An 11,424-nucleotide genomic window follows, 5' to 3' on the forward strand; every position below is an offset into this window, starting at 1 on the left:
AACAACCTATCTTCAGAATTTCCGAATTTTTTTTGCAGTACCGCGCAGGAGGAAATCAAATGCTTTACTCCTTATTGCTGCACACATTTGGTTGGAGGATTACGTTATTCAAAATTTGACGACTATACGTACCGTCGTTTTTTCACAATGCATAGCACATGCATATGTACACTGCTCACAAAAAAAAAAAAAAAAAAAAAAAAAAGAGGGGGACAGTTCTATATCTCTCGTTCTGCAGGGCTAATTCACAAAATTACAATTGAGTTCTTCATGTCTCGAAAGTGCGACTTAGGATATATATTAGGCTTATATATAGCACTATTCTAACATAGGAATTCCGACACAAAATCGGACTTTTTCTGAAATAACATACCAATTTTTTTACATATTTCGATTCTACGGCACAAATTATGCCTAAATATTAAATTTTGTAAAACTTGGTGCGAAATTTACGGAGAAATTCAAAAATTTATGTTGGCGCTTTTTATTCAGTTTGCGCCACAATTAGTTCACTTGGCGAACTTCTTAATATGTGGCAACCTATTTTCATTTCAATTTTTACATAGTGCGTGAGAGGAAAAAAAGACCCAATCGTTCCTTCTTTAAAATAATGTTCTTTATCTTATATTTTTAATTATAATTGTTATAAACTTTAAGCAATTTTTTTCTTTTTCGAATTTATTTTAATTTTTTATGTTGCATAGTTTCTTTCGAATAACTGTTTTAAAAATTTCTATTTGCTCATTCGAGCTGGGTAGTTTAAATCAAAGGTGCAACGTTTATTTATTTATTTATTTTTTCAAATAGTTTTCTTTATACCATATTTTTAGTCATAGTTAACTATTTTAGGTAATTTTTAAATTTTTAGACTTTTGTTTTAATTGTTAGTGTTGCATTGTCTCTTCAGATAATTATTTTAGAATTTTCTATTTATTCATTCGAACTGAGCATTTTAAATATATTTATTAATATAAGTTTTCCGGAATTTTATTTTATTTATTTGAATTGCGTTTCTTTTGGAAGAATACTTTGTAACCCACACTACGATGCGTTTGAAAACTGCATATATTAAAAGAGAAAATACAGTAAAGCACAGTTAACACGCCTTTCAATGTTCCGTTCAGAAAAGATATATATAAATAAGAGAGATGTATAACCGACATTTTAACTTAGGATGACTTGCATACACTAACAGTTTTATCATTGTGCCCATTGCTTTACACAATTTTATCCTACATTTGGTTTCTTAAAATGTTATTCATATTTTATTCAAATATTTTATTTTTGACATCGCAAGAATCAAATATCATAAGATTAAAAAGTTTTAAATTAAAAAAAGTAGAAATACTAAATTTTACGCAAAATTTTATTTTTTCTTCTCTTTTTTTTCAGGCATTCTGCTTCATTCTTACTCTTTTTCTTTAGGCATTTTGCAATTATATTAAAGAGTATCCAACGTTTCGAAACATCTTGGTATTTCTGACAATCACTTTAAAAGTTAGCGCCTTCCATTTCATAAAAGCCCACAAACGGCCGAGCGGTAAAGTCGCTGAACACTGGTAGTTCACTCCGGGGTTCGAATCCCGGTATACAGGCTGATTGCATGGGCGTTTTTGTGGATTTTCTCATGTGTAGCGTGTATGCCAGCAGGGTTCCCTTAGAAATTTCTTCACGAAGGCATCCTTCCTTTTAGGAAGATAGCCCTTCTTTGCCGTAACTTAATAATCCAATTCAATCCATTTCATCAGAGCCTTTATCAGTCTTTAGAAGCTAAGCATTTTGAAGGTATGAGATAAAATGAAAGACTGTTTTCATCAAGAGGTTTTGGTTTATTCAATTATGACAAAGCACACAAGGGCTATCCGCCTAAGAGTAGGGATGCCTTCGTGGAGGACTTTCTAAGGGGAACTGGCTGGTATACGCGTTACACATGGGGAAAACCTTGAAAACGCCCATGCAGTCAGCCCGTACACGGGATTCGAACCTCGGACCGAACTACCAGCTTTCAGCGAATTTACCGCTTGGCCGCTCTTTCATCAGGAGGAAAAAAAACGTCTTTAGGTGACATCCACATACATGTGTGGATAAGCTTCTGAATCTTCAAATAATTCGATTGAGGAATTATGGGATTCTCCGTTTATGATACGATGTGATGTTCTATAACGTAATTTAAATTTATACACCATATAGTCTAAAACCAGTCGCTCTTCGCTTTATTGTGCAATGATATCGTTTTTGACTTTTCTGTTAACCACAAGTTCAGTTGATGGTATTTGCTGGTGTACACGTCCAAGTGTTTTCTCTTTGAACACTTAAATTCTTTGAAGTATCCAGAAAGTTATCTTCAAAAGAGTCCAACTTTTTTAAACATCTTGGTACGTCTGACAGCCAAATTTCCCTCCAAATTTTTGCTTACTTTTCTCCCTAATTTTCTTCTTTCCTTCTACAGCTATTTTCAGTGCTCACACAAGAAAATTAAGATTTTTCGATTGCTAGACTTCCGTAAATTTTGCATTCTTGTCAATTTTTTTTTAAAATATCAATTACATGAATTGCGTTTCAAAGTTTAATTTACATGGTGTTATAATAAAAGTTCCACTTTGAAATGGCCATAAAAGGAAGATTACCGGACTAAATGTTACCACACTTAGGAATCGTGTAAAGGAGGTTATGGGAATTTATTTTCCGCGGGAAAAAGAGAGTTAAAAAACTCACCACCAGGTGAAAAATGGCGCTGTATGGAATATTGTTAAATTAAATTAGACATGAAAACATCGGTTTAAAATGTGTTTAATCGTTTCCGAAACGTGTTACAAAGCATGTTCAATGTAACGTCCAGTATTTTCCGAAAGCAAATTAAATCCTGTTACTGCATTCTCAACAGCAGCTCTTAGCATATCAGGAGGAATGTTAAGGACATGTCGGTGTATCACATTTTTCATTTCTGCCAAATTGTTTAGATTATCACCATAAACAGTGCTTTTGAGATAGCCTCATAGCTAACAGTCACAGAGGTTTGAGGTCTGGTGGGAAGAGGGAAAGTGTTGGCTTATAAGACGTTCATTCGTGAAATGTTTCCTAAGTAACTCTGCGGTGGGGCTCAGCCCTGCATAAAAATCGTAGTATCTAAAATGGCACGTTACTGCAGTTCATGTATCACGAAACATTTTAACACTGACTCTAAGGGAGCTGCAATCACAGTGGTCCAGCTGTCGACTGCTATTCAGAGAAAAATGGTTCAGTAATGAAACTAGCTGTCATTCCACACCAAACGGTGTGGTGGAACTAGGTAAATAACATGAGGGATTTCTTTGGCCCAAATCGATTAAAAGCGTTTTGAATCAGTATCTTCATGTATTAGGGCTGAATTCATACTTCAAAAATTACAAATTAGCGATCTGTAAAAAAACGTTTTCCAGATTGTACGCACTTGTGCGAGTGATTTGCGACCTCACATTTTCTAATCGCTAATTCGTGGTTTTCACGGACAAATTTCTCCCTTACACGGATGGCGCACTCGACTTTTATCGAATTTAACGTCTTTAAATGGTAATTTGCTTACTTCAAAGTTTCTTAAGGGTATACAACATATTAAACCCGTGTAACAAAAGGTTAAGTTAGATTCCGACCCATATTTCGTTTAACAATATTGCATGCCATTCCCCCCCCTGGTGGTGAGGTTTCGAACTTTCTTTTTTTCGCGGTAAATAAATTCCCATGACCTCCTTTACACTGTTACCAAGTTTGATAACATTTGAACCAGTAGTTTTCCTTTTATCACCATTTCAAAGTGGAACTTTAATTATAATCACCCTGTATATTATTAAATTTTAATTTGAAGCTATGTGCGTTATATGTATACCATGCGTAAGATTTTCGCTTTTATTGAAAAAATAAACAATCGAAGCAAATATACTTAGGATAATGGACCAAAACTGAAAAAAATTCCCCTCCCTCCGAAAATAAAATATTGAAACTTCGACCTTGAATTTATTGGATTATCCGAAATATTCAATTTGACTTAGCTTCTAAGTCAATTCCGTCAAAATTCCGAATTACTGAAGCTGAAGTAAAAGGTTTAGTATATATTCACTGTATGTTAATAAAGTAATCAGAGTGTAATAAAAATAGGCTATAGAATTTACGCTGATACAACTTTTTGTCTGAATGCACAACATGAATGGAAGAGAAGGCTTGTAATGATCTGTTTTCGACATGCCTCTAAAAGTAGATGTCATACTTCTTTTGTCTCTTCAATGTCAAAAAACTTTCCTTTGAGAGGCAACTTTAGTTTTTGGGAAAGAGAAAAGGCACAAAAAGACAAATTTGAAGAACATGCAGGACGATTGAGTACACATACTTATTTTCGGAATAAAAGCGGTTCTCCGATTGGTTATTGAACAATAAAAAGATGCATTGTCATGCAATACAAAACATTTGGAATACATTTCCTGACTGAATAACGTAAGATTAAAAGTCATCTGCTTAATTCACAGCCATTTACAAGTCAACTACTCGGACAATTGCAGAATCGTTTTGATTCTGAGCTTGTAAGACAAACCTGATATCACTGGATTTAACACTTCTTTAATCGTCCCAGAACATTCCTTCTTTAGCTCATATTTTAAAAATATTAAGTGAATACAATTATTTCAAAACAAATTGAATATTCATTTGCACTACGGCTTGGTAGTTCACTAACGAGTTAACAAAACTTAAATTCTCCTTTTTGGGTCTAAGAATACAACAATATTTTAAATATTTACAAATAAAATATTAAATCGGAGATTTAATTGAAGCCTCACCACTTGCCTAGCATTTAAAGATTGTTAAATACTAATTGTTTGTTGCGAAGTCTAACCGAGGTTGCATGGTTTATTTTCATAGTTTTCTAGGTTGTCTTTACAAAGGCTCTCTATAAAAGCATCTTAACCAAATAGCTCCCATGTCCTTTCTATGTTCAAATAACCAACTAACCTAGTTTAAGCGTTATGTAGCTTGCTAATCGGGAGTAACATGAAAGATACGGCGCTAATTATTGAATTTCTGTTACGCTACGGGCCCACCAGCGGCCGAGCGGTAAAGTCGCTGAACACTGGTAGTTCGGTCCGAGGTTCGAATCCCGCGAACGGGCTGGCTGCATGGGCGTTTTCGTGGTTTTCCCCATGTGTAACGTGTATACGAGCCAGTTTCCCTTAGAAAGTCCTCCACGAAAGGCATCCCTCCCCTTAGGCAGATAGCCCTAGTGTGCTTTGCCATAATTAAATACACCAATACACCACTCTGTTACGCTACGTTATTTCTAAACTTAGATGATCATTCCTTAATTAGATATAATTGATTTTTAACTTCTACTAGAGCTGACGGTAAGAACTGAAGTGTAAATAAATAATATCGTGTGCAATCTTAATTAATATAAAATTAGAAATGTTTGCATTCAGACAGAAAGTTTTTTGAAATATTTGCAATTACTTTATAAGAAGGATTTATTAATAACCGTAATAACTACTTATTATATTACTGATGATTAGATTTCAGTTCTTGACAATTACATACTAAAATAGAATTTTAAGGATATAATGAAAATACGCTACGCATAAAAATACATTTTAGGATAAAAAAATGAGTGGATTTTTTATGATTAAAAACTTCTTAAATTCATTTAATAAACAACGTACCCTCGTTGTTAATTGAATCCAGAATGTTGGGTGTCGTTTATTTAATTATTCTTACTTGTCCACAGAACCTGCTGACTTATCCAGCCATTAAGTAGCTGCAGATCATTTCTACATAGCCATTGAACTTCCATTAATTCGGTCTCTAGAGGGTTGTATGTTTATATCATAATTTGACTTTTATAAAAATGATTATTCTAAATCTTATGTTTCTATAAAAAATATACTGTGCTTTAAAAATATGGATGATAGTATTATCCGTTCTTTCAGTCACTTAAGCAACAGCTTGTTTAGAAATAAATTATGCAGTTAATGTCATAAAATATTTTCGTAAAATTCAAATAAACATCAAACGAAAATTCTCAGTTTTAGGCAATTCGATTTAAACGAAGTTAAATTAAAGTAGCAGATGATAAAACGCCGAAGATAAAAATTTACTCTTACAAATATTTTTTCAAAACAAGGAAGAAAGAGAGAAATTTTAAAAAAATGGTTAAAAATTTGTATAATATCATCTATAATTTAAAAAAATAGTTTTTCATATAGTATTAATAAATATTTATTAAGCATCATTGAGGGAAAAAATCTAATATATAATTAATTCTCCGTAAAATTTTACTTGAAATTTAAGGTTAAAAATAGCTGTGACAATTCACTGTAACTAAAATCCATAAACCACATTTGGCGTTATTATCGCTCAAAATATGCCAAATTTCAAAACGCGAAATTATCTAAATTCGTGTAGATCTTCGGAAATTTTGAATAAAAATGTCTAATTTTTTGCAGGTATGCTTAGAAATAAACCTACTTTAAGATGAGAGTAAAATTTTTATAGGTTATAATTCAAAATATTTTTCAAAAAATTCATAAAAATTATTTAAAAATAGAAATTTAAAAAATAGGACACAAAAAGTAGGTAAATTTTATTTGGAATGAACCTAAATTTCGAAATGTGAAAGGAAAAATCAAAAAAGTTTAATAAAGAAAGAGATGTTAATAAATATTTGCTAAATTCAATTAACATTGAGGAGCTGAAATTTCGAGAGCTAATATTTTAAAAACTACTCGTACGATTTTTACAAAACTTCTTATTCTGGCATAATTTTAGTTGTAAAATCGAAATATGGAAAACAATTGGTATGCTATTTCAGAAAAAGTCCGCTTTTGTTTCAAAATACAAATTGCTCAGACTCCCTCTTTCTTGTTCATTTTATTGTTGCAACATGTTTAATGCTTATGTAGTGGCGATGATTTGAGAGTGTAAGGAGTTGTACATAGTCCTTACTTATTTTAAACATTGTCTTCATTCATTTCTGTAGTCTTTATTATGTTGTATATTGTCCTTATTTATTTTGGTAATAACCATGATTTCTTATTAATCGTGTGACTCAATTATTTTAATGCATGTTATATGTTAGTAGATTTTTTCCACTGAACATATATTATAAAACTCTATTAATATACGTCTTCAACATATTATAACATCTTAAGCTATTTTATCAACCACCACGAAGTTCTGAGAAAAGGAATGACCACCTCGAAAGTTCGCACGGACAGAGTATTCCTTAGCGAATTTTCGGAAAGAGGAAGTGACCAGCAGTCACAAAACAATCTCACCTTTATGTTCCTTTTGTAGTTGTTCGAAAGGAGACACTGTTCAGTTCCCTTTCATCAGTATATAGGTTCAGTGTTTGAGAGCCCCAGTTGGAATCGAAAATTTCCCACGGACATTTTCCCAGGCTCTCTTCATCATATCCAGTTTTTAATCAAAGTGCTCTCGCCAATTAAGAGGCGCTTCTAAAAATTACGGACAAATAAGGATCCTGGAAGTTTTCCCGACAACTTGAACAAAATTATGGAACGCATTTTCAAAGAGAGGAAAAAGTTATAGTTGCAGTAAATAGAGAGAGAAACCTTCTCTCGGTTTTTTGTTCCAGCTCGGCCACGAGCAAATTTTTGCTTCGCTCTGGGTAGAGGGATACTAATATCTCTGCAAGAGATATACAGCGAGGTAGACGGGTTCTCCGCTACCTTACGAACAGCATCCTGCCCGGACACAGCTCAGTCCGGCAACCACCGGCAGAGATTTGATTTGTTTCAAAATACCTATGTTAGAATAGTGCTATATATAAATCTAATACATATCCTAAGTTCGCTTTCGAGACAGGAAGAACGCAATTTGAACTTCGTGAATCGGCCCAGTAGAACGGGAGAAATAGAACTGTCCCATTTTTTTTAGCAGTGTACATATAAATAGATTGTTCATTATTTAGTGCTTTAAAAATAATACAGGGCGATAACATTTGAGAGTAACAATTTGAAAGGTGATACTCTGTTTACAGTGAACCGACTCAAAAGCCTATTTCGAGACTAATAACCCTTTTTGGGCTAAATATAATCTTTTATTATTGTGCGCGACATGTTTCGAACTGCTTCTAGAAGGTAGTATGCACAATGGTGGCCAAAATTGTGGACACTTTTGGAAATTTTTATGTTTTTGAACTTTGTATGCTTATAGAAAATGTTACGTTTCGCAAAATGCAAATTTGTATATATCATTTTTAAGAAAATTTATTACTGAATTCAATACAAAACACAAAATTCAATTATTTGCAATACAAAAAAGAATATATGTACTTTAATATATATAAAAACACAGTTATGAAATGGTTTGTAATGTCTAGCTTTCCTGGCTAATCACTGTTCTCGTTCTGAGAACAAATCAAATGTTAGTAACTGCCAGTAGAAGCTGACATCATGTTTACACTTGAAACAATTCATTATTTTGCTTTGTTCTGTAGAAGGAAGACCTGTTTCTTATACACTGCAATTACAAGTAGGAAGGAATGTTTGTAAAAATTTTTAATATTTAGTCAAGAAGCAATGACATCAAATAAAAAATAGATTGGACACCCAGAAAGAGACGTAATATTATTATGTTACGAGAAAGTAGTCTTTCCTATGCTGAAATTGCAAGACAGGTGGGGGGTTCAGTGAATACATCTGGAGTCCGAAAGTTTTGTTTACGATATCAGGAGACAAATTCAATAAAAAACAAAGAAGGAAAAGGCCGAAAAAGGTGCACCATATCTATTGATGACAGAAGAATGTCTCCAAGATAGAAAAATGTCATCAGCAGCCATCAGAAGTGATCTGAATGATGCTGGTGTTTCTGTCAGTTCACAAACAATCAGGAGAAGATTAACAGATGTTGGACTGAGGGGTAGAATACCACAAAAAAAGCCTTATCTTAATTTTCAGCAACGAAAACAAAGACTACAGTGGGCAAAGGAACACATTAATTGGACAGATGATCAGTGGTCACAAGTTATATGGAGTGATGAAACTAAGATATCGTTATTCGGTAGTGATGGGCGAAAATATGTAAGACGTAGAATAGGAGAAGAGCTACATACTAACTGCATTCAAGCAACTGTGAAGAACCGAGTTAGTGTTATGATTTGGTCATGCATGTCAGCAGATGGTATTGGTCGCCTTCATGTCATCGATGGGACACTGAATGCCAGAAAATACATTGACACTATTCTAGAACCAAAACTTCTACCTTCCATCACAGATCTCTTTCTCCACAACGCTTCGTTTATTTTTCAGCAGGATTCTGCTCCTTGCCACACGGCCAAAATATCGAAAGAGTGGTTTCGTACAAAGAGCATTAAATTGTTGTCATGGCCAGGAAACAGTCCTAACCTCAATCCTATCGAAAATTTGTGGCACCGTTTGAAAACTCCTGTCCGAATGAGGCGCCCATCAAATAAAAGGGAACTAATTGAGGCTATAATTGTTTCCTGGCACCATGTAATAACGGAAGAAGAGCTTAAAACTCTTATCAGCTCAATGAAACGTCGATGTGATGCTTATAATCAAAAATAAAGGGTACCCTACTAAGTACTGATAACTCACTGCAATCATCACTATCTAATGTTATCGTTTAACTGTTTTTTTTGTATTGCGAATAATTGAATTTTGTTTTTTGTATTGAATTCAGTAATAAATTCTCTTTAAAATGATATACACGAGTTTGCATTTTGTGAAAAGTAACGTTTTCTATAAGCATACAAAGTTCAAAAACATAAAAATTTCCAAACGTGTCCACAATTTTGGCCACCACTGTATATATATACGTTTAATTGAGCCGATTGCAACCAAAATACGAGTCTCGCATCTACATGCTATAGCAGCATTATATACAAAATGTGCACGTTCTGAGGGCCAGGGGCCGTTACAGACGCCAGAGGGGGGGGAAATGTCTTCTGAATCCATTTTAAATCAGATTTTATAATTCGTTTGGGAAAAAGAGACCTTTATTCTGTCCTTACAGATTATGTCCTTATACATGTCACGCCAAAATATCGTTAAATTGCATTCGATAGCGGTCAAAATCGATATTTTCATTGAAATATGATACCAAAATTTGTTCGCCGTTACAATACTTCCTTTTTACCTTGTCCACGGAAGCAAAATCACTATACAACTCACCAGCTTCTACGGACAGTGAAGTCATTCATTAAGGCTTCCCCAATAAAGTGCTTTAAATTTAAATTTTTCTCTCTATATTTAAATATACATAAGATGTAAGATATATATTTTCATTATTAACGGTTTACCAGAGAAAAGTAAGTTAATACTATTCTGTGAATGAAAAACTGGGAAAAATTCGCTTTTTGAGTTTGAAGTCGAGATATGCACATTTACTTTGGATGAAGATTACGAAATCGAATTTTTCCAAACAAGTGTTGATTCGAAGATGTAAAGTACTATTATATAAAGAAATATAATCGAATATTTAACATGAAATATTTATTGCAAAATTGCTAATCACCACTTTATGCGTACCCTCTTGTGGTATAAATAATTGGAAACTTCTAGTCAGAAAAAGTCAGCAGCTAAAGAAAACATTTCTTTTTATAAATAAAACTGCTTTGTTTGTTCGAAGGAAAGCGGTTGGTTTCGAACAAAGATTAGATTATTGTTTGTTGACTTGAAATATTATAAAAACTTGAGTTACAAAAATATATTAACGAAAGTTACGACAATGCATGAATGAAGACTTCCGTTCTTAACTTTCATTAGCATCAATAGATATAAGTAAGTTATAATTTTCAATTGAATAAGAACCAGTAATAAATAATCTTTATAAAATCTAAACTAAAAAAAAAAAAAAAAAAAAAAAAAAAAAGTTAAAAAAAAGAATCTGAAATGTTTCAGATTTTAAATTACGTCCAAAGGGGCGTTTTTTTAACATTTTGTGTGTTACCTTTCTTTATTAAATATCATGTTCCTCGCACTTAAACCATAAGATCCAGTGCAACAGCAATATCGCAAAATAGTTTTAAAACGAGCATATCTTTAGAATTTCCGATACAGAGACTCACGCGCTGGAGATAAAAATGTTTTTTCTGCACAACGTTGCCATTGCTCGCTTTGAAATCCTTGAGTTTGTTAATCAAAAATTCGTCAAAGTTTTAAAAAATAGGAAATCGATCATAAAACAAATTTCAAATTTCAAATTTGGTCTTCCACATGCTCATATTCGTTGGAGGATTACGTTATTCAAAATTCGATGACTCTATGTACCGTTATTTTATGACAATGTGAGAAATATGCACACATTTACGCAGATTTTCATTATTTAATTTCTTCAAATATAATGCAGGACTCTAACATTTTATGGCAACAGTTTGAAAAGTGAACCGATATTTATCCGTCCGACGCAAAATGCCAAAACGAA

This window comes from Stegodyphus dumicola, chromosome 11 (genome assembly GCF_044657685.1).
Source record: "Stegodyphus dumicola isolate Sdum_Otavi_A_Nest chromosome 11, ASM4465768v1".
Taxonomy (NCBI): domain Eukaryota; kingdom Metazoa; phylum Arthropoda; class Arachnida; order Araneae; family Eresidae; genus Stegodyphus; species Stegodyphus dumicola.